Genomic DNA, 21,547 nt, shown 5'->3' with positions numbered 1-21,547 from the left:
ATCATTTCTTGTAACATAATCTAACAGAGTTTGAAGAACATACACTGTCAAATTGGCTTTTACAAAAAAAGTGTCTGGAATCTTTTAAGTGAATGCATCTGAAAAGGAATCAGTACATTTGACAGGAACCTCAGTTATTCTGAATACGGTTATTGAGCATAACATATTATTATAAGTTACTTTTTTAATATCTGTGATGCAGTCTTACAGTTTGAGTCTCTTCTTGGTCTATTGCAAATGTTAAAGTTAATTTTTAGTTCACATTTTTAAATATAAAGATCTATGCATGCATGCAAGCTAAGTCACTTCAGTTGTGTCCAACTTTCTAAGACCTTATGGACTGCAGCCCACCCAGCTCTTCTGTCCATGGGATTCCCCAGGCAAGAATACTGGAGTGGGTTGCCATTTCCTCATCCAGGGATGAGGATATATAATAAATAGCAAACAATGAAAGACAGTCCTTTGGCATGTATTTTAAGAAATTTCTAAAATAGCAGCTTTGAAGTGTGATTAGACTATGCAAAAATTAGCAATTACTTCATTAGTTTGTGAATTGCTTACATTCAATGCTGAGTACTATCCAGTTATTGCCTACTGTGAGATTAGCCCCTTGTGTGAAGTATTAGAAAAACAGCAAAAACTGATGTTGGACTTTAAGAGCAGACTTTTAGACTAAACAGATTCTGGAAAAGGTGGGATATGTGAATATTTGGAATTAATAAGGCAATGTGAGACAACTCTATATAATTGTTTATATTTTCAATTTTTTCTTACTGGGGCAATACTAGGACAACTAGTGTTAAATAGGCTTAGTTTTCTTTGTTTCCTTCAAAAATGTAAACAGACTCACAATGATGATAGGTTACAATAAATCACAAGGAACTAATTATATATACGTATTTAAGGAGTCAAATATGGGGGTTTCCCAGGTGGTGCCAGTGGTGAAGAACCAACCTAAAAATGCAGGTAGATGTAAGAGACCAGGTTTCAATCCCTGGATCAGGAAGATCCCCTGGAGGATGGCATAGCAACCCACTAGTATTCTTGCATGGAAAATTCCATGGACAGAGAAGCCTGGCAGGCTGCGGTCTATATAGGATCAGACATGACTGAAGCTGCTTAGCATGCAGTCAAATAAAAACCACATGTTTTACTTACAAGTTACTGTTAATAAATTATAAGAAATCATCATGATTTGCATGGATTTCAGCAAATAAATATCATAAGAATAAATGTGATTTCTAAGTAAATTGTGTTCATTTAAGATTTTATGCAGTTTTCTCTCAATATTTTTCTTTGACTCAAACATTTCTTAAAACATTATATTTAGAGAACTCTCCTCCTTAGTGAGGAAAAAAAAATATTTTCCAAGATTTAAAAATTCTAAGAAGAGTCATAGTAACAGTTTTACACCCAAAATAAAATGCTTTCTGTTTGATTTTTAAATGTTAATTTTCTTCAGGCTAGTCACAGTTTTGGAAAAAGAGGAGCAATTTTCAAGGGATGACACCTTCTTCACACATATAATAATAAATACAGGCCAAGCATAGAAAAGTTCTGAAGGAGAGATTATTAGTTATTTGACATCTTAGTAAGTAAGATACTACCTTCATATTTTCTTTTAAAGAATGAAGTTAATGAGAAGTCAAACATTTGTTTTTTCACTTATTTTAGGTTGTGAAGTGCGAATGAACTGTGTATCCAATTTTTCTCTAATAACTAATGTTTTCCCTAGTACTGGAATAGCCAGGCAGGAATAGCCACAAGAAGAGATGCAGGGAAGGGTCTGGAAAACAAATCTTAATTACATTCACAGATCCTAGAAATGAATAAGTGTGCATGCAGGGCCACGTGAAGAAGAACAAGCAATAATCATGAGCCAGAGGGGAAAGATGGAGAGAGGAGAGCCAAGGCCAATTTCTTTTTTTGTGGTTTCCTTGGGAAAAGAAAGTAGATAAACCGCTTATGATTTGCTAGATTGAATAGCTTCAGAGGGCTCTAAGTCTTGGGGATGATCTCTGTTTGCTTCATATCCAGCTCTAGAAAGTTTGAGGCTGAGGAATGTTGCTTGTGGGAGTGAGAGTATGGGCCAAGTATGTGAGGTGGACTTCAGACTGGTTGGTTTGCATATCAAAGGGCTGATTCTGCTGAGTGCATTTCTGTCTTTAAGAACTCCCTCATTCTGACAGGGACAGTGTCTCTGCACCCAGATATGATGTTAAGATGTCAAAACACAATGACATAAAGTAAATTAAAAAATATACAAACAGTACTGTGACTTTTACTATTTTTATTGATTAGTATAAGGGACATTATTTCATATTTAGTATGAAACAATTTTAATTTCACTGTGCAAAGTATAGAACACAAAAATGCTAATTTGTTGTGCAACGTATCCTTCTCTTCAGCATATTGAGTGGATACAGGTGTTAGTGTATGAAAACCAGAGATGCTGAGTGTAGATACAAACTGTGGTGGGGAAAATGTTCAGACTGGAGCAGAGAAGATTTGCCCTAATTAAGGCAGAGATTGGTGGCATTAAAGAGGTTAAAAAAGATCTAAGAGGCAGCATTTCCAAGCAAGTGTTTGGTAAATACATGTTCAAAGGCCAAACCCTTAGAGCTTCAAATGAGAAAAAAGTATGATTGTGGCATCTGTTGCTCTGTAACTGAAGGACCACTGTCATTAAGACGCTGTGAGGAGGCTGTCCAGCCATGTTCACATGATGCCTCCAACCCTGCCAGTAAGAAAAACAGGGCAAGACCTGATACTTTTCAGGGGTAATGGGGGCCTGAAGAAATGAAAGAAGGGGAAATAGCACAGAAATGCCAGCACAGGAATAAACTCTAATGCTGCTGCTAGTTTGCCCATATTACAGTCAAAGTTGTCCCTGCCCATTCAACATTCCATGTAGGTGATGAATTGCAATTATATTCTGTGACAATTACAAATGGATAAATCTTGGTTGGGAGATTTTTTATTATGAGACCTTCTTTCATTCTAATTGCCTTATGAGTGTGTCCTTGAATGCCATCTACACAATCTTAACATTGGAATAAATGACAGTCAATCTAGTCATTATAACTGTGTAGCCACACAACTGGATGAATCCATGCAGGCACAGTCCATTTCTAGCCAAAGCATCATTAATTAAAAAAGGTCTGTACATAGTAGATAAAGAATTACTCTGAGTCAAACCCCAGTTCTTTCATGCCAATTATCCCAAAAGTAAAATACTTAGTAAATCAAGGCATGGGATGATTTAATATTATCATGATAAGCCATAGGCTATAAAAAGAGTTCAAACTGTGGGTGAAAACTTATTTATTATTTTACTGCATCCACACTGAGATATCAATGATAAAATACAAAATGATGTAGACTCCACTGCATGTTTCAATATTGTTTCATGATCCATCAAGTTACTGGGATAATTCTATAGACAATGGCTTTGTATGTATTTCTGAGGCAAATATAATAGAAGTGCACAGTGGGAAAAGGTAGAAAATTTGTATTCAGTAGTTCCTTGTAATAATAATATGAGCAGTGTGTAATTACAGAATTACTGCATGTCAGGCACTGTGTTAAATGCACTATCTTAATCAATCCTCTCTGAATACAATTAGGTAGGAAAGGTTTTTATACTCAATCTACCAATAGGTAAAGAATGTTTAAGAAATTCATTAGGATTGTATACAAAAAAAGCAGTAGAACCAGAAATTAAGCATCTACCTTCAGGGCTCATATTTAACTAGGTAGGAACCTTTGCCCTCCAGAGGGTTTTGATGCCTCTGCTCAGTAGAGAGGTGTGCTTATCCATTAGCCTAAAAACAAAAAACAAACACCCCCTTCCTTTTCCACAAGACAACCATTTAATGGAACATGATTACCTGTGTGTAAAAGTGGATGGAAGCTGCTCTCAAAAGCGCACAGTTGGACGCAGACTATCTCTAGAAAGATGAGAGAGAATACTTCTTAGACATTGGGTGCTTCAGTTATTGATTTTAGCAAAAAGGGAGCTACTCTTTTAATTTTAAACAGGATGATTTATTTTAGTTTGCCACATGGCATCTTTTGACCTTCCCAGGTGGCTCAGTAGTGAAGAAATCTGCCTGCCAACGCAGGAGATGCAGGAGACGCGTGTTCTATCCCTGGGTCAGGAAGATTCCCTGGAGAAAGAAATGGCTACCCACTCCAGTATTCTTGCCTGGAGAACCTCGTAGGCAGAGGTGCCTTGTGGGCTACAGTCCTTAGGGTCACAAAGAGTTGGACATGATTGAATGACTGAGCACACACAAGATCTTTTAATCTCCATTAACTTTTAAGCTAGAGTGTTGCTCCTCTATCTCTTCTTGCAGCAACATCTCAAGCATGGAATATAATTTCTTCCAATTATGTACCTGGCCATGATCCTATTTAGAGTGGACACAGAGAAGGAGGTAGAAGCAAATTGCATTCTAGTAAATGTTATCTGGGAAGATATCAAGCTTTTAGAGATAGCAGTGATGAGTGTTTTGGAGATTACATTGCATACACACGAACCACACAATGACACAATAGTACCTATTGCTCAGTGTAGCTCCTCCAATCCCCCAGTATGCAGATATTTCTCAAGTTGTGCATATCTGTAGAGCTTCTAAATGTGATTAATTACATCCACTAGGGCTTTCATTAGCAATCCTAATCCTATTCTATGTGACAGTTTTGTTTTTGCAACAAATATCCTAATTACCTGCCCAAGAATAAATTCTTTAGCTTATAATAAGGCATATGCTTACATACATTTCCCAGCAAAGTTATTGAATACCTGCTATGTGTCAGGGATATTAGGTTATTAGTTGAGAGGCAAAGATGAATAACATGATAACTGTTTTAAAGAATCTGAAACTTGGTAGAAGGTAGACATAAAAGTCACTTTTAGAAACATGCAGTTAAATGTAAGTTGGGGATGCTGCAAGAGAATTTGAGAAATTGAGAAATTTGAGCAGGAAATTGAGAAAATCAAGTCTCAGGAAAAGAGTTTGGCATCAGAAAGCCATGTAACAAAGCTTTGTTGGAGGAGTGACAAAGAGTTGTGAGAGCTGTGTGAATTTATACTTTAATTGGAAAAACTGGGAGAGGAGAGTTTTAGTCAGATAAGCAGATATGTGAAAATTCCTAGAGAGGAGAGAAATCATGGCATTTTGGGGGAACTGGCAATGCTTCCAGAATAGCTGTTACCTAGATAGTGAAGGGTAGGCAAAGAAATGGGGCTGAATAGTTTTTCAGGGGTCAGATAATAAAGATCCTTATAAACTGCTGGAGTATTTGGAAGAGGAAAGAGCTCTATTAGACTAAAGAGCAAGGTTAGCCGGCAACCCAGTATTCAGAAACATATAAATGAAATAAAGGGTAGGAAGTCAAGAAAATCTTGGCTACAAACTGTGCACATCAGACATAATCTCAATTTAAAAAGTAGGAAGATTTAATTCTCTCAACAACCAAGGAGAATTCTAGAATTGGCTCATTTAATGGCATTAGCAGTAAATTCCAGCACTAGGCAAAACTACAGAAAAAGTGAGCAAACAGGAAAAAAAAAAAATGACATCATTTTTTTTCCCAACAAAATACAATGTAAGTGAAATAATACAAAACGAAAGAGTAGTTTTTAATATAAAGTTTTGCTCCAGGAAAAGGAATTACATTATAGAAAATATCTACTTTGTAATCTTGCTAAAATTCAGGGAAAAATGAACTCTACCCAAGATAAGAATGATATGGTGATTATGTGTATTTGTAAACATCTCTAAGAAATATATGACAACCCTGATAGGAAAATGATTTTTTAGTGACTTGGTGTGAGAGTATTAGATTTCCCATTATTTCTTTTCCTCCAAACAAAAGTCAAAGACCTGTCAATAATTTCAGTTCTACACATACATGAAGCCAGGTAACACTGGCCTCAAACACTAGAAGTCAAAGGCATCTTGGAGATTAATCCTTAGTTGGTTCAATTGCAAATATTTTTCTCCCATTTTCAGGGTTGTCTTTTCATCGTTTTATGGTTTCTTTTGTTATACAAATGTTTTGAAGTTTAATTAGGTCACATTTTTATTTTTGCTTTTATTCTCATTACTATAGGGGTTGGATCAAAAAAGATCTTGCTATGATTTATGTGAAAGAGTGTTCTGCCTTTATTTTCCTTTATGAGTTTTATAGTGCTTGGCCTTATATCCCTTATGAGTTTGTGTGTGTGTGTGTGTGTGTGTGTGTGTGTGTGTGATAAGGAGTGCTCTAAAATCATTCTTTTGCATGTTGCTGTCCAATTTTCCCCAAATTGGCAGATTAAGATAATCACATACATGCTACTGATACTATGTATAAAATAGACAACTAATAAGAGCATGCTGTATAGCATAGGGAACTACTCAATGCTCTGCCCTGCGGTGATCTGAGTGGGGAGGAAGTCCAAAAGGGAGGGAATTTGTACAGCTAGTTCATTTTACCTTACAACAGAAACTAACACAACTTTGTAAAACAGCTACGCTTTCATAAACCTTACTGAAAAATAAATAAGATAGAATTAACAAAGAAATAAAAGCCATTTACATTAAAAATAAAATGATATTTAGCTTCTGTCCTGGTTTGTAAGAATAATTTTCATAGGAAAAATCCCTCACATACACTTTATGCTGATAGCAGCAATTTGTTAGGTACATTTAAAAGAAAATTTGTTCATAGCAATACAATTCTTCATATTTTAAAGTTATTTTAACAAACTTTTCCACTTATTTGAGTATAATAGCAAAAATGTATCACTGGCAATGTTTATCAATGCAGCATTTGAAATTTTAAAAATTAGATGCAACTTCAAATTCAATATAGAAATATATTAAATAATGTGATATATATGTATGTATGTGTATATATATATATATATACATATATGTATATATATATATATACACTTATAGAAGAGTAGCTCTCACTTCAATATTCTTGGATTATCTCATGGGCAGAGGAGCCTGATGGTCTACAGCCCATGAGGTTGCAAAGAGTAGGGCACAGCTGAAGAGACGGAGCATGTAAAGCTTAGTGGAAAAACTGTGTTATGTGTATGATACAATCCTTAGACCCTTATATCGTCAAGGGAGAAGAGCCATTTCAAGTTTGTATGACAATATCATTTCTGACATGTAAAAATCTTGTCTAACTTTAATATTGACTTATCTGCCTGTGTTACAATAGACAATTTTAAATTTTGCCCAATTTTTGGTGTATTATCAATATGGGAAACACATATATGTGCTATATTATCCAAATGCTGTATTAAATGGATATTTGCTTATCTGTTAATTTTTGCACAAAATTATTTTGTGAAAAAAATGATTATAGGTAGATAGAAGGTGATTCCATCATCCTTTAACATTGAAATTAATCACAGTGTTTGCCTGCTGATCTACCTGGTCTACCTTCCAACAAATTCTGAATATTTGAAAAATATATTAGAGGAACTTCTGCACCTCACAGCAGTTATTCTATTTCCATGCCTTTCAGAGAGATGTATGAGTTTTTGCCAACAAGCTTCTGCAAGAAATAAATAGCTGATTAAATGGTTTTGTTTACATAACATTACTTTTAGAAATCTCCTACTTTCAAATCTAATTAATTGCCAATAATTTGTGCTGGATGTATTCACATTTATTATTAATTTTTAAATTCTCACAAGAGATGGAAACATCATTTCTTCTCATTTTCCCTCACCTAATTTGAAGCAACAGTTAGAATTGGACACAGAACAACAGACTGGTTCCAAATAGGAAAAGGAGTAGTCAAGTCTGTATATTGTCGCCCTGTTTATTTAACTTATATGCAGAGTACATCATGAGAAACGCTGGGCTGGATGTAGCACAAGCTGAAATCAAGATTGCGGGAGAAACATCAATAACCTCAGATATGCAGATGATACCACCCTTATGGGAGAGAGTGAAGAAGAATTAAAGAGCCTCTGGATTAAAGTGAAAGAAGAGAGTGAAACAGTTGTCTTAAAGTTCAACACTCAGAAACCTAAGATCATGGATCCGGTCCCATCACTTCATGGCAAATAGATGGGGAAACAGTGGAAACAATGGCTGACTTTATTTTTCTGGGCTCCAAAATCAATGAAGATGGTGATGACAGCCATAAAATTAAAAGATGCTTAGTCCTTGGAAGGAATGTTATGACCAAACTAGACAGCATATTAAAAAGTGGAGATATTACTTCACCAACAAAGGTCAGTCTAGTCAAGGCTATGGTTTTTCCAGTGGTCACGTATGGATATGAGAGTTGGACTATAAAGAAAGCTGAGCACTGAAGAATTGATGTTTTTGAACTGTGGTGTTGGAGAAGACTCTTTAGAGTCCCTTGGACTGCAAGGAGATCCAACCAGTCCACCCTAAAGGAGATCAGTCCTGAATATTCATTGGAAGGACCGATGTTGATGCTGAAACTCCAATACTTTGGCCACCTGATGGGAAGAACTGGCTCATTGGAAAAGACCCTGATGCTGGGAAAGATTGAGGGAAGGAGGAGAAGGGGACGACAAAGGATGAGATGGTTGGATGGCATCACTGACTCAATGGACATGGGTTTGGGTTAACCCCGGGAGTTGGTGATGGACCCGGAGGCCTGGCGTGCTGAAGTTCATGAGGTCGCAAAGAGTCAGACAGGACTGAGTAACTGAACTGATCTGAATATGTTCACAGAAGATTCAGGATAAGCTGCCTGGATCTCATAGCCACAATAAACTTTTTCTGGCAAAAGTTCACACAACGAGATAGAATGGAAGAAATTTGACTGGAATTTCTTTTGACTTGATGGCTGAATAGTTGAATCACTTTTAAAAATAATTATTGACACATTTTATGGGATGCTAGCAGAATATAAAGAATGATGACAGCTAGCTTATTATTTTTAATGATAGCCAGAAACCTAAACAATTCAACAAATTTTCATCCTAGAATAAGTTTACTATAAGTAAAAAGTATCTGATAACTTCTAATGGAAGGCTTTTAAAAGTTTTCTGTAAAATGTTTCTACAATGATTGAGTAAAAAGTAGTTTTATTGACAATAGAGTTTCACAACATTCAGTATGCCATTTTTCTAATTCCTTCATGATCCCAGTCCATTTAAATTGTCCTCTCTGTGCCCTGTCCCCTGCCCCAACATCTGCATACTCCCCTTACTCTCTCACTAGTAAGGGAATTCCCAGCAAGTTGCCACCACCAAGTCTCCTCACCTTGCAGCACCCCAGCCATCAGTACCAGCTCCCTCTAAGAATACCTGCTCATTTATGCACTGGTTATCAATCCTGCTTGCTTCCCAAAATGTATCACTTCAGCAACTTCCTGTTCCCTCTTTCCAGCAACATTAGTTTTTATTTCTCTATTACTAACTCCCATGTGTATACAGACATTTTGCTACTTCCTACTTCCCCCATAATAGATTGGGGAAAAAAAGTCTCTGTTGACTACACCTGCAGCATACAAATAACATACTATTTTGGTGACATCCAATTATTAAAAAATATATATCAAATTATTGAATTATCTTGAATTTTCTTCATTTGTCTCATTGTCTCCAAACACACAAATTCGATATCATCTTAAACCTATTCAGATCAGTGGTTCTAAATGTGCCATCCACTAAAACCACCTCACCAGGCTGAAGACAGCCAGTAATTTCTTATTCCTGTCTTATTGGATCTGTTAATGACACCTGACCCAGTGCATCATTGTCTGCTTCTAGAAACCACAGTCCTCTGGATTCTCTGTTTTGTTTTATTTCTCTTGTTCCTCATTATGCATCCAATCTGTATTGTTCCAGATCTCAGCCCGTAGGGCTCTTTAGTTCTAAGGTACTCCTTGACAAGCTATAGGATCCCACGCTTGAAACATCAACTGTACTCTGAAACTCACGTCACCTCAGGCCCTTTCACCAAACTCCAGATTCTTGCATCAATTGATTCCAGGCATTGAAGTTGGAGGCCAGACACGGCAGCCTGAATTCAGCTTCAAGATCTTCTCCACCAATGCTCATTCCCTCAGTGCCTCTAAACTGAGTACCACCAATTGCTGTTGTGAAAAATGCAATTCTTTTAATTTCCTTTAATACACTTATTTTCTCATGCACACACATATGTACCATCCCATTTTTTGGTTCCGTTTTGAAAATGCAACCTGACTGTAGTCACTGGGATCACCCTCCCTTGTCATTCACCTAGCTTCAACATCAGGTCTCTTGAATGGTCACTACAATTTCTCCTACCCGCTCTTGAACATCTTCTCATGCTTTTCTGGGCTACATTTTTGGCAGAGCAGCTGAATCAACTTTTCAAAATATAGACAGATCATGACAATTCTCTGGTGAAAATAACTTCATGGCCACTTCCCTCACCATAGGAAACAGGCAACTCATTGACAATGAAATACAAAACCTCTGATAGCCTGATGACCCATAAATTCTGTGACTTTAAATCTCAACTGACTTTATACCTCAACCTTCATGATGTCAGCCTGCTATCCCTTCTTCAAATATACTGTGCCTAGCTACATCTGGACCTTTGTGCTTGCTCTCTCCTATTTAGTAACAATTTCTTCTGAGGTCCACATGGAAGCAAGGTTTTTCTCAGATATCACTTTCTCAACTAGATATTACTTTCTAACAACTCTAACTGCAATTTTTCTTAATATGTCTGTTTCATTTTTCTTCACAACATTTATCATCATTGAATATTCTCTAATTTACTTATTTATTGTGCTTATTGCCCACCTCCCCCTACCAAATAGTAATAAATGTAGAAATTTTGTATTTTTTTAACTTCAGAAATACATGGTTTTAGCATAATATAACACCTAAATTGTACTCAGGTGGCTGAGCAGTAAGGAATCTGCATGCCAATGCAGGAGATGTGGATTTGATCCGTGGGTCAGGAAGATCCCCTGGAGAAGGAAATGGCTACTCACTCCGGTATCCTTGCCTGGGAAATCCCATGGACAGAGAATCGTGGTGGGCTATAATCCATAGATTTGCAGAGAGTCGACACAGCTGAGCATCACTACTCCTTAGAACTTACGTGTAACACTGAAATCAGTACTCTGGGCAATGCACGAAGGTGAGAATCCTCAGTCCCTTGAAAGGCACCTTCCAGCTGAGCTTTCTCTGTCTCTCTCTTTCTCTCTGTCTCCTTGCCTCAACCCTTAAATTGTAAATGAATGTTTTTCTTATGATGTCTTTGATGTGACATTTTTTTTTTGAATTTTTGTGCTCTTTGTTGGTGATTTCATTGTTTAAAATGTCACTGCAGGCATCATGCTAAAGTGCTATCTAGTGTTCCTAAAAGCAGGAAGGCTGAGAGATGCAATATTAAGAAAATACACGTATTTGAAAATCCATGTTCAAGCATGCTTTGGAGCAAATTCCGTGTAATGGATCAAAAATATGCATAGTAAATATGGTGTCTTTGAACCAACACACATAGAACAGGTTTATGTATTGATCAGTTGACAAAAATGTGATTAGAGGCTGATAGGAATCTTATTCTATATTTTATCTAGAAGCAATGGTCAGTATTCACTAATTCAGCATTCATGATGACTTTAAAGAACCTAACTACTGATAATAACAAGAACTGACAACATTTTAAAATTATATCATGAACATTTCCCATATAATTAAAAATAATATTTGTCTAAGCAAGAGTTCATGCTTGTAATACATACATTCAGGTGCTTGCAAAATAACATGGATAATTTTCTCAATTGACATATGTTCTTTTAAAACTCATGGAATTCTCTGGCAAGAGGGGATCTTCCTGACACAGGGATCAAACCTGTGTCTCTTGAATTTCCTGCATTGGCAAGTGGATTCTTTACCCCTACACCAGGAGGGAAGCCCAGAGAATTGTCTACAGATCCTCTGTGTCCGGCTCCCAAAACATACTGTCAGGGACAGTGGTTAACTGGGGCTAACACAACTTAGAAATTCTTATAGTCATTCTTACAGTTCGTTACAGTAAAAAATGATACAGGCTGAAATTAGCAAAGAGAAAATTCTCCAGATGCGACAGCACATATGAAATGGTACCAACTAGAGAAACTCAACTGGGTGTTGATGTCCAGAGTTTTATGGAGAATCAGTCATGTCAGCACTTGTGTGGTTGACCTCAGTTACCCATGCTTTACACTCCCCAAAAAAGAACAGGTGTTCGTCATAAATCATATTGTTAGCATAGACTATCTGGGCACAAACTGTTAAGCAGGCAAACACTGTTATCAAACAGGCTTTCCTTGGAAATGCTTGGCATTTTAGCATTAAGATCTGCCAAGTTCACTCCTCCTTACATACCCTCAAGTCCAGGTTCTATGTTCACTCTGGGTCTACAACCATGCACACAGGTTTCCTTTTCCTTGCATCATTTTTCATCTCATAATGTGTTGTCTTGCCATTGACATACCTGAGAAAATAAATGCTGAAAATTTTGGGCATTGTGCAGATAGACCTCTAGATTTATAACAACTTGTTAAAGTCCTCATGCATTTTTCCCAACATAAATTAACCCTCCACATCAGTAGCATCATCTTCGCTGAAAGAGGAAAAATTATACTCACCAGAAAACATCATAAAGAATGTCATGATGAAGATGAAAATAGACGACTTAAAGAGCAAGCATAGGGTGTATCAGATACAGAAACAGAAAATGAGTTAGCACACAATCTTCTCCCTCTCAAGCTGCCTCTCTGTTTGATCTTCCTTATTTGATAACTTGTCTCTATACTCTGGATTTTTTTATATAACTATTACTTTTAACTTTGAATGACACAAAACAATGATGCCTGGTAATTTATAGTTATTGCTTTTGAACTTAGGAACATAAAAATTAAATTTTTATTGGAAATTTAAAGTCTTCAGCTCTTAGCTCATGCATTATTCAATATCCATATTCACTATGATCGAACAATTGAAGGTATTTTAAAGACTTCTTAATATAAAAAGTTTGATAAGTTATCCATAAATGTCTACCAACATTATCTAGTGAATAAATATCACTTTGCTCCACATTAAATTTCTCACAAAACTAGATCAAGCGATTTGCCAAAAAACACTTAGTTTCATAGGTAAATGAGCAGTTATAATTTTTGAAATATGTCAAATAAACCCCCAAAAGTTCCAGTCAGTGTGAAGTCTTTCACAATTCAAAACTAAGTAAAACTTTCTAGTACTAATTTATATATATATAGATATATATATAATCCTAATATATATATATGCACACATATGCACACATATACGTATATATATATAAAACATTGTTTTCTGGATTGCTTCAACAGTGGGTTCTTCTTCAGTAGTAGCCAAACTAGTATTTTATATTTAATTCATTAATGTGTTTATTTTCAGAGAAAAATTATATCATAATAAAATAAATGAAATACTATAGCAACAACTAATATTTAACATATAGATTTTCACATATATAAACCTTTACTTTCCTTCAGTTCAGTTTACTTCAGTTCAGTCCCTCAGTCGTGTCCGACTTTTTGTGACCCCTTGAACCGCAGCACACCTGGCCTCCAAGTCCATCACCAACTCCTGGAGTCTTCCTAAATTCATATCCATTGAGTCGGCGATGCCATCCAATCATCTCATCCTCTGTCGTCTCCTTCTTCTCCTGTCCTCAATCTTTCCCAGCATCAGGGTCTTTTCAAAAGAGTCAGCTCTTCCCATCAGGTGGCCAAAGTATTGGAGTTTCAGCTTTAGCATCAGTCCATCCAATGAACACCCAGGACTGATCTCCTTTAGGATGGACTGGTTGGATCTCCTTGCAGTCCAAGGGAGTCTCAAGAGTCTTCTCCAACACCACAGTTCAAAAGCATCAATTCTTCAGCGCTCAGCTTTCTTTATAGTTCAACTCTTACATCCATATATGACCAATGGAAAAACCATAGCCTTGACTAGACTGACCTTTGCTGGCAAAGTAATATCTCTACTTTTTAATATACTGTCTAGTTTGGTCCTAACTTTCCTTCCAAGGAGTAAGCATCTTTTAATTTCATGGCTGCCATCACCCTCTGCAGTGATTTTGGAGCCCAAAAAACTTTCCTTAAAAAAAAAAAAACATTTATCATTTTTCATAAAACAAGAACTTTTCATTAAGAACTTTCTTCTGATCATTCATGCACCCAGTCCTCTGTTGACTGTAGAAAAAAGTAAATCTATTTTATGGCATATTAGAAAGAGTCATTTGTGTTCCCATCAGTTATTCATATTCAACTTCTTCCAATGACACCAATCTCTTCTCCCAACCCAGGAGGAGTTGCTGGAAAAGGCATGGCAGAATTGTCATTCAGTTATAGAGAATTGAAAACTAATAAATCTTCCACTGATGCTTTTCTCACTGCATCTTCTCCTCAGCTGTTTTCCCTGTGGTATTAACTTTGAAATAAACTGACCTCACCTTCGACTTGAGAGAAGGGAGCTGAAGTTCTAATAGCTTAAGAAAAGTGCCTGAAGAAAGAATGTTATCTTTTGTCATAGGTGGAGATATAACATGCATATAAATAGGAAAATGCAATATCCCATATACGTATTAATTTTTTATGAAGATAGCATTTCTTAGGGTAAATGAGAAAACAGATATATCAATTTTTATATTTTTTGAAAGAGCTTTGTTGCAAAACTGCAGAAACACACATATACACACACACCTCACAAACATACATTCAAAAAAATAGACTCATCTTGTCTCAGGGATTTGTCTTTGGCTTCTATACACTTTCATAGGGGGAGAATATAGTGTTAAATTCATACAAAATAATATCATAGGCCCATTTCAAACAATGACATATATCTAGGTTGCATTGAAATATATTCATAGAATTATATTTGCTATAATACTGTTTCAAAAGAGATGTCTAGTATAATTTCATTTTACTAAATCATGTATGTGTGAATACTTACAAAAGAAAAAAAATCAAAGAAGTTAAGAGTGAAATTATCATTCAGTTGTAGAAATTTAAAATATCATTTTGGATTGTAAATTTGTTAATCTGTTTTTATTAAACCATGTAGCTTCTTAGGTTAGAAAAAAATATAATCCAAAAGTACAATTAAGCAATTTTTTAAAGGGTGTTAGGAGATAAGAAACGTTAAATTTTTCAGGAGTTTATTTGAGCAGATGTGTATTTGAACCAGACAGTTCCAGTCTGTAAGAACTTGGGAACATTCTATCAACAGGAACTGGGGACAGACTTTTATTGAGAAGACACCCAAGCAGATCAAGGACGTGGTTTTACTGGCTGCAGTTGAAGCAGTTGCCAAATCTGGGATTGAATCCTCGGCAGTTTGTAATTGATTTCATCCCCAACCTTGAGGGATTCACAGGAATCAACGCTGCCTTACACTTCAGTTTGCCTACTTAGGGTAGAAAGCCGTTAGAGCAACCTAAGGTTAATAACTTCCTGGTTTAATTACTTTAACAAGGGAAAAGACATCAAAATGACAAGGAGGTAAAGTGGCATATTATGATTACATTATTTATAAATATAATATCTATAAATCTATCTACTCATCTATCAATCATCTACCTGACTATGATCTTGTAGACAACAATGGCAGACTACCCACTCTTTTAAGTGATCAAGGGATATTATCAATTTAACCAAAATATGGCCCATATAAACCAAGTCTCATTAAACTTCAAAGAAGTAAATGAATTATCAGTATTTTATTAGATCATAGCCAGAAATCAATAACTAAAATAACTAGAATATTTAGACATTTCAATATCTTTAATATGCTTGTATTTTTAAATAGTTCCCAGTATAGATTTTGTAAGTGCTACATTCAATCTCAAAACCAGTGTAAAATATCAGTACACTAGACACTGGGTCTGATAAAAGACTGAGGGGAAGCAAAACACAGTGATTGGGCAAGCTTTTCATCCAAATACTTGCATTTAATCCTTTTCATGTCAGCTTTTTGATGTTTAGATTCCTTTCTCTTTTCTGGTTGAAAAGGATCCTGGGAAATAATATTATTTTATATATTCTATATAATATATAAATATAGACATTCTTGTGTGTGGGGGTGTCATGGAGACAACACATAGCTATTTATTTAGCCCATCAAAAATTACGGAATTACTGTAACAAATAAATAAAACAAATTTCATATCGGTAGGTATGTAATGAATCTTGAAATTACATATTACATATAAAAAATATGCACTTGAGAAAATTATTAGTGCTTTATTATTCATATGTTTGAATTGAGGTCTCATTATTAATTATAATATGTATAGCACACACATTACATTTTAAAATCAGTAGTATACCATTATTATGCCATATGTGACTCCTATATGAGCTTGTATGTAAAGAGATATATGTGGAGATATTCCAGAAAAACATCTACTTCTGCTCTGTTGACTATGCTAAATCTTTGACTGGGTAGATCACAAAATTATTGTGGAAAATTCTTCCAGAGATGGGAATTCCAAACCACATTACCTGCCTCTTGTGAAACCAGGGTGCAGGTCAAAAGCAAAAGTTAGAACCAGACGTGGAACAAGAGACCGATTCAAAATTGGGAAAGGAGTCTGTCAAGGCTGTGTACTGTTACCTGGCTTATTTAACTTATATGCAGAGTACATCATGCAAAATGCTGGGCTGGATGAAGCACAAGCTGGAATCAAGATTGCCGGGAGAAATATTGATAACCTCAAAAATGCATGACACCACCCTCATGGCAGAAAGCAAAGAGGAATTAAAGAGCCTCTTGATGAAGGTGAAACAAGACAGTGAAAAAGCAGGCTTAAAGCTCAACATTCAAAAAACGAAGATGATGGCATCTGGTCCCATCACTTCATGGCAAATAGATGGGGAAAAAATGGAAACAGTGACAGACTTTATTTTCTTGGGTTCCCCAAAATCACTGTGGATGGTGACTGCAGTCATGAAATTAAAAGACACATGTTTCTTGGGAGAAAAGCAATGAGAAACCTAGTTGTTGTTGTTCAGTCTGTCAGTCGTGTCCAGCTCTTTGTGACACCATGGGTTGCAGCACACTAGACTTCCTTGTCCTTCAACATATCTAAGGGCTTGCTCAAACTCATCCATTGAGTCAATGATGCCATCCAACCATCTTGTCTTCTGCTGTCCCTTTCTCCTCCTGCATTCAATCTTTCCCAGCATCAGGATCTTTTCCAGTGAGTAAGCTCTTCACATCAGGTGGCCAAAGTACTGCAGCTTCAACTTCAGCATCAGTCTTTACAAACCTAGACAGCATACTAAAAAGCAGAGACATTACTTTGCCTACAAAGTTCCATATAGTCAGAGCTATGGTTTTTCCATTAGTCATGTATGGATGTGAGAACTGGACAATAAAAATGAAAAAGGCTGAGACTAAATAATTGATGCTTTTGAACTGTGTTTTAAAAACATGAGTTTTTAGTTTACATTTGGAAGAAACATCAATCTTAGGTAGAGATCAGGTTACACATACAACTCTGGTCATTAACTTAAATTATAAAAAGGGGGGCATTTTCTCCTTTAGTTGTTATATAAAGGATAATATCCATTGAGATATTTTCTTTTTCTAAAGTGATCATCTGTGTACTAATTTCCAATTAAATATGAGTATACAAGCTAATTAGGATATGTATGCTCACTTTATCTTCCATGATGTCTGTGTCGGACCAGTGCAAAGAAGGTCACTTTCTTTTTAAAATTTATTAATTTATTTATTTGGCTATGATGGGTGTTAATTGCAACACACAGGCTCTTTAATTGCAGTATACATGAGTTTTTAGTTGTGGTGTGCCAACTTTCAATTGCAGCAAGTGGGATCTAGTTTCTTGGCCAGAAATTGAACCCAGCATTCTTGCATTGAGAGCAGGGAGCTTGGAGTCTTAGTAACTGGATCACCAGGGAAATCCTAGTTACAGTTTTGAAGAACATTCTAAATTACCCACTTTCCCCCTATCTTTGTGAATAAATATCTAAAGAAGAAATAAACTAAAACCATCAGCCCCCCCCCAAACCACATATAATTCTCAAATGTGTTTTTTTTTTTTTTTCTTCCATATTGAAAGAGTAAAAAGAAAATGGCAACTCATGTCAGGAGAGTGAATGACATCAGCAGTCAGTTCTATAAGATTTGGGGGCCATTAATCACCTAGTCTCTTACCCCTTCCCCTCCACAAGGCACCCAGCAGCCCAGATTTACTGCCCTTTCCCCTTACTGCCCCAAACAGAACCTAGACCCGGCTCATTACTCCAGAAGTCACAAGATTAACAATATGTATTTCACTTTTTTGACCTTTTAAATTCTACATTCACCACCATGGCAAGGAGAGGGGTGGAGGATAAATGACCTTATGCCTTTTCTTACATTTACTTCTGTCTTAGCTGTTCCTGACAGATAAATGAGCTGTGGATATTTCCTTTTGGTTTCTGTGTCAACTCTACATGTTGCTGATGTTCTATGAAATATGCATATATTGCCTTGAATAGCCAGGTGAATGCATCAGAGAAGAGAAATTGAGGAAGTTGTTAAGCTCATTCTGGAAACAAAGCTACTTAGTCATCTAGACAGATCATTGACAGGAAGGAAGTTTGAGGCTAATCTAAAGCTTTGCACCTGACACATTGAACAGCAGAAGATAATAAACCAGATGGAAGAAATGCTGCGTGGGTGGCCTCACAGCACGTCAGGCAGAAAATATCTGAGCAATCCAGAGTCCCATTTCAGTGTACAAGGTCCTTTGATTCTTCCTCTTCTTACTTCTTGCTCTATCAAACATGGATTCTGTCTTGAAAGAGATTACAGTCTGGCAAGGCTGCTGGCACAAGTATGCTCAATTTCCCACAAAGTCACAGATTATTGGTGGACCTTGTTCATCCTCCTCTGGTCCTGCTAGCAGGGCATTATACAGTCCCACAAGTGTAATGGGGGGAGTCTAAGGTCTCCAAGAACATCTCCATAAATCTGCTAAGACAAAACTACTTTCAAAATAATATGATTATACTTTTTTTCTCTCTCATTCTCTCCTAAGTAAGCAGTGGTATTTCCAGAGACTATAATGCAGGCTGTTTCAACAGATTGGCTACTGAAGCACATTTGAGAATCAGCTATTTTTGATTCAGCCAGATTCACAAAGGGTAAGCAATGCTATTCTTCATATATATATATATATATATATTTTTTTTTTTTTTTTACAGTCCACGGGGTTGCAAATAGTCAGACATGACCGAGCTACTTCACTTTCACTTTCTAGAGCTAATTTTTAATAAATTATGATATGTATGCTATCCTTTTAATAGTCTATTATTACTTTAAAAAGTATTTCATGTATGTAGTCTAAATTTCTCATTTTAATTTCTAATATGGCTGATTTTGATAGCCTTAATTTTTAAGAGACAAAAGGGTTTCTGACAACCAAAATGTTTGACAACTACTGACATAGGACATTCGTGTATAGATTCAGATACTCATTTTTTTTTTCAATATGTAAACCATTTTCTCACTTCTAAAGTAAAAAAAAATATTAATTTGCTGACATCGAGGATCTTGGCAACTACTTCTCACAGATCATCTGAAGCATGTATTACTCCCTGTTCAATTAAGTTCAGTCGCTTGTCGTGTCTGCCTCTGTAACCCCATGAATTGCAGCATGCCAGACTTCCCTGTCCATCACCAGCACCTGGAGCATGCTCAAACTCACTGCCATTGAGTCGGTGATGCAATCCAACCATCTCATCCTCTGTCATTCCCTTCTCCTCACACCTTCAATTTCTCCCAGCATCAGAGTCTTTTCCAAAGAGTCAGTTCTTTGCATCAGGTGGCCAAAGTACTGGAGTTTCACCTTCAGCATCAGTCCTTCCAATAAATATTCAGGGCTGATTTTCTTTAGGATGGACTCGTTGGATCTTCTTGCAGTCCAGGGGACTGTCAAGAATTTTCTCCAACACCATGGTTCAAAAGCATGAATTCTTCAGTGTTCAGCTTTCTTTAGAGTCCAACTGTCACATCCATACATGACTACTGGAAAATCAATAGCTTTGACTAGACAGACATTTGTCAGCAGAGCAATAGCTCTGCTTTTTAATATGCTGTCTAGGTTGGTCATAGCTTTTCTTTCAAGGAGCAAGTGTCTTTTAATTTCATGGCTTTAGTCACAACCTTCAGTGATTTTGGAACCCAAGACAATAAAGTATGTCACTGTTTCCATTGTTTCCCCATCTATTTTCCACGAAGTGATGGGACCAGCTGCCATGATCTTTGTTTTCTGAATATTGAGTTTTAAGCCAGCATTTTCACTTTTCATTCTCACTTATGTCAAGAGGCTCTTTAGGTCCTCTTTGCTTTCAGCCATAAGGGTGGTGTCATCTGCATACCTGAGGTTATTGGTATCTCTCCCACCATTCTTGATTTTAGCTTGTGTTTCATCCAGCCTGGCTTTTCACATGATGTACTCTGCATAGAAGTTAAGTAAGCAGGGTGACAATATACAGCCTTGACACACTCTTTTCTCAATTTGGAAGCAGTCCATTGTTTCTTGCCCGGTTCTAACTGTTGTTTCTTAACCTTCATACAGATTTCTAGGGGGCAGGTAATCTCATATATTGAAGAATTTTCCACAGTTTGTTGTGATCCATACAGTCAAAAGCTGTAGCAGAGTCAATAAAGCAGAAGTAGACGTTTTTCTTGAACTCTCTTGCTATTTCTATGATCCAGTGGATGTTGGCAATTTGATCTCTGGTTCCTCTGCCTTTTCTAAATCCAGCTTGAACATCTGGAAGTTCCTTTTTCATGTACTGTTGAAGCCTGGCTTGGAGAATTTTGGGCATTACTTTGCTAGCACATGAGATGAGTGCAGTAATTTGAACTTTCTTTGGCATTGCCTTTCTTTGGGATCAAAATGAAAATTGAGTTTTTCCAGTTCTGTGGCCACTGCTGAGTTTTCCAAATTTGCTGGCATAGTGAGTGCAGCACTTTCACAGCATCATCTTTTAGGATTTGAAATAGCTCAACTGGAATTCCATCAACTCCACTAGCTTTGTCCATTGTGATGCTTTCTAATGCCCATTTTACTTCTCATTCCAGGATATCTGGCTCTAGGTGAGTGATCACACTATGGTGGTTATCTGGGTCATTAAGATCTTTTTTGTATAGTTCTTCTGTGTATTCCTGCCACCATTTCCTAATACCTTCTGCTTCTGTTATGTCTATACTGTTTCTCTCCTTCATTGTGGCCATCTTTGCATGAAATGTTCCCTTGGTATCTCTAATTTAAACTAACCTGGGGAGTTCATCTTTCAGTGTCATATCTTTCAGCCTTTCCTACTGTTTCATGCTGTTACTTCCTGAGCAGGTCCATAAGACCTGCTGCTCAGTGGTGCTGGCCAGGGACTACCTCCCAGCTGCTTTTTCTTACAGTCAGATTCCTTGTTGACTTCCTGACTGGACTGTTTGATTTTTAATTACCTGGTGACAATGACCCTCTGTACCTTGATAACAATTTTC

Source organism: Cervus canadensis, chromosome 3 (assembly GCF_019320065.1).
Source record: "Cervus canadensis isolate Bull #8, Minnesota chromosome 3, ASM1932006v1, whole genome shotgun sequence".
Lineage (NCBI taxonomy): Eukaryota > Metazoa > Chordata > Mammalia > Artiodactyla > Cervidae > Cervus > Cervus canadensis.
This window is presented reverse-complemented; position numbering follows the sequence as displayed.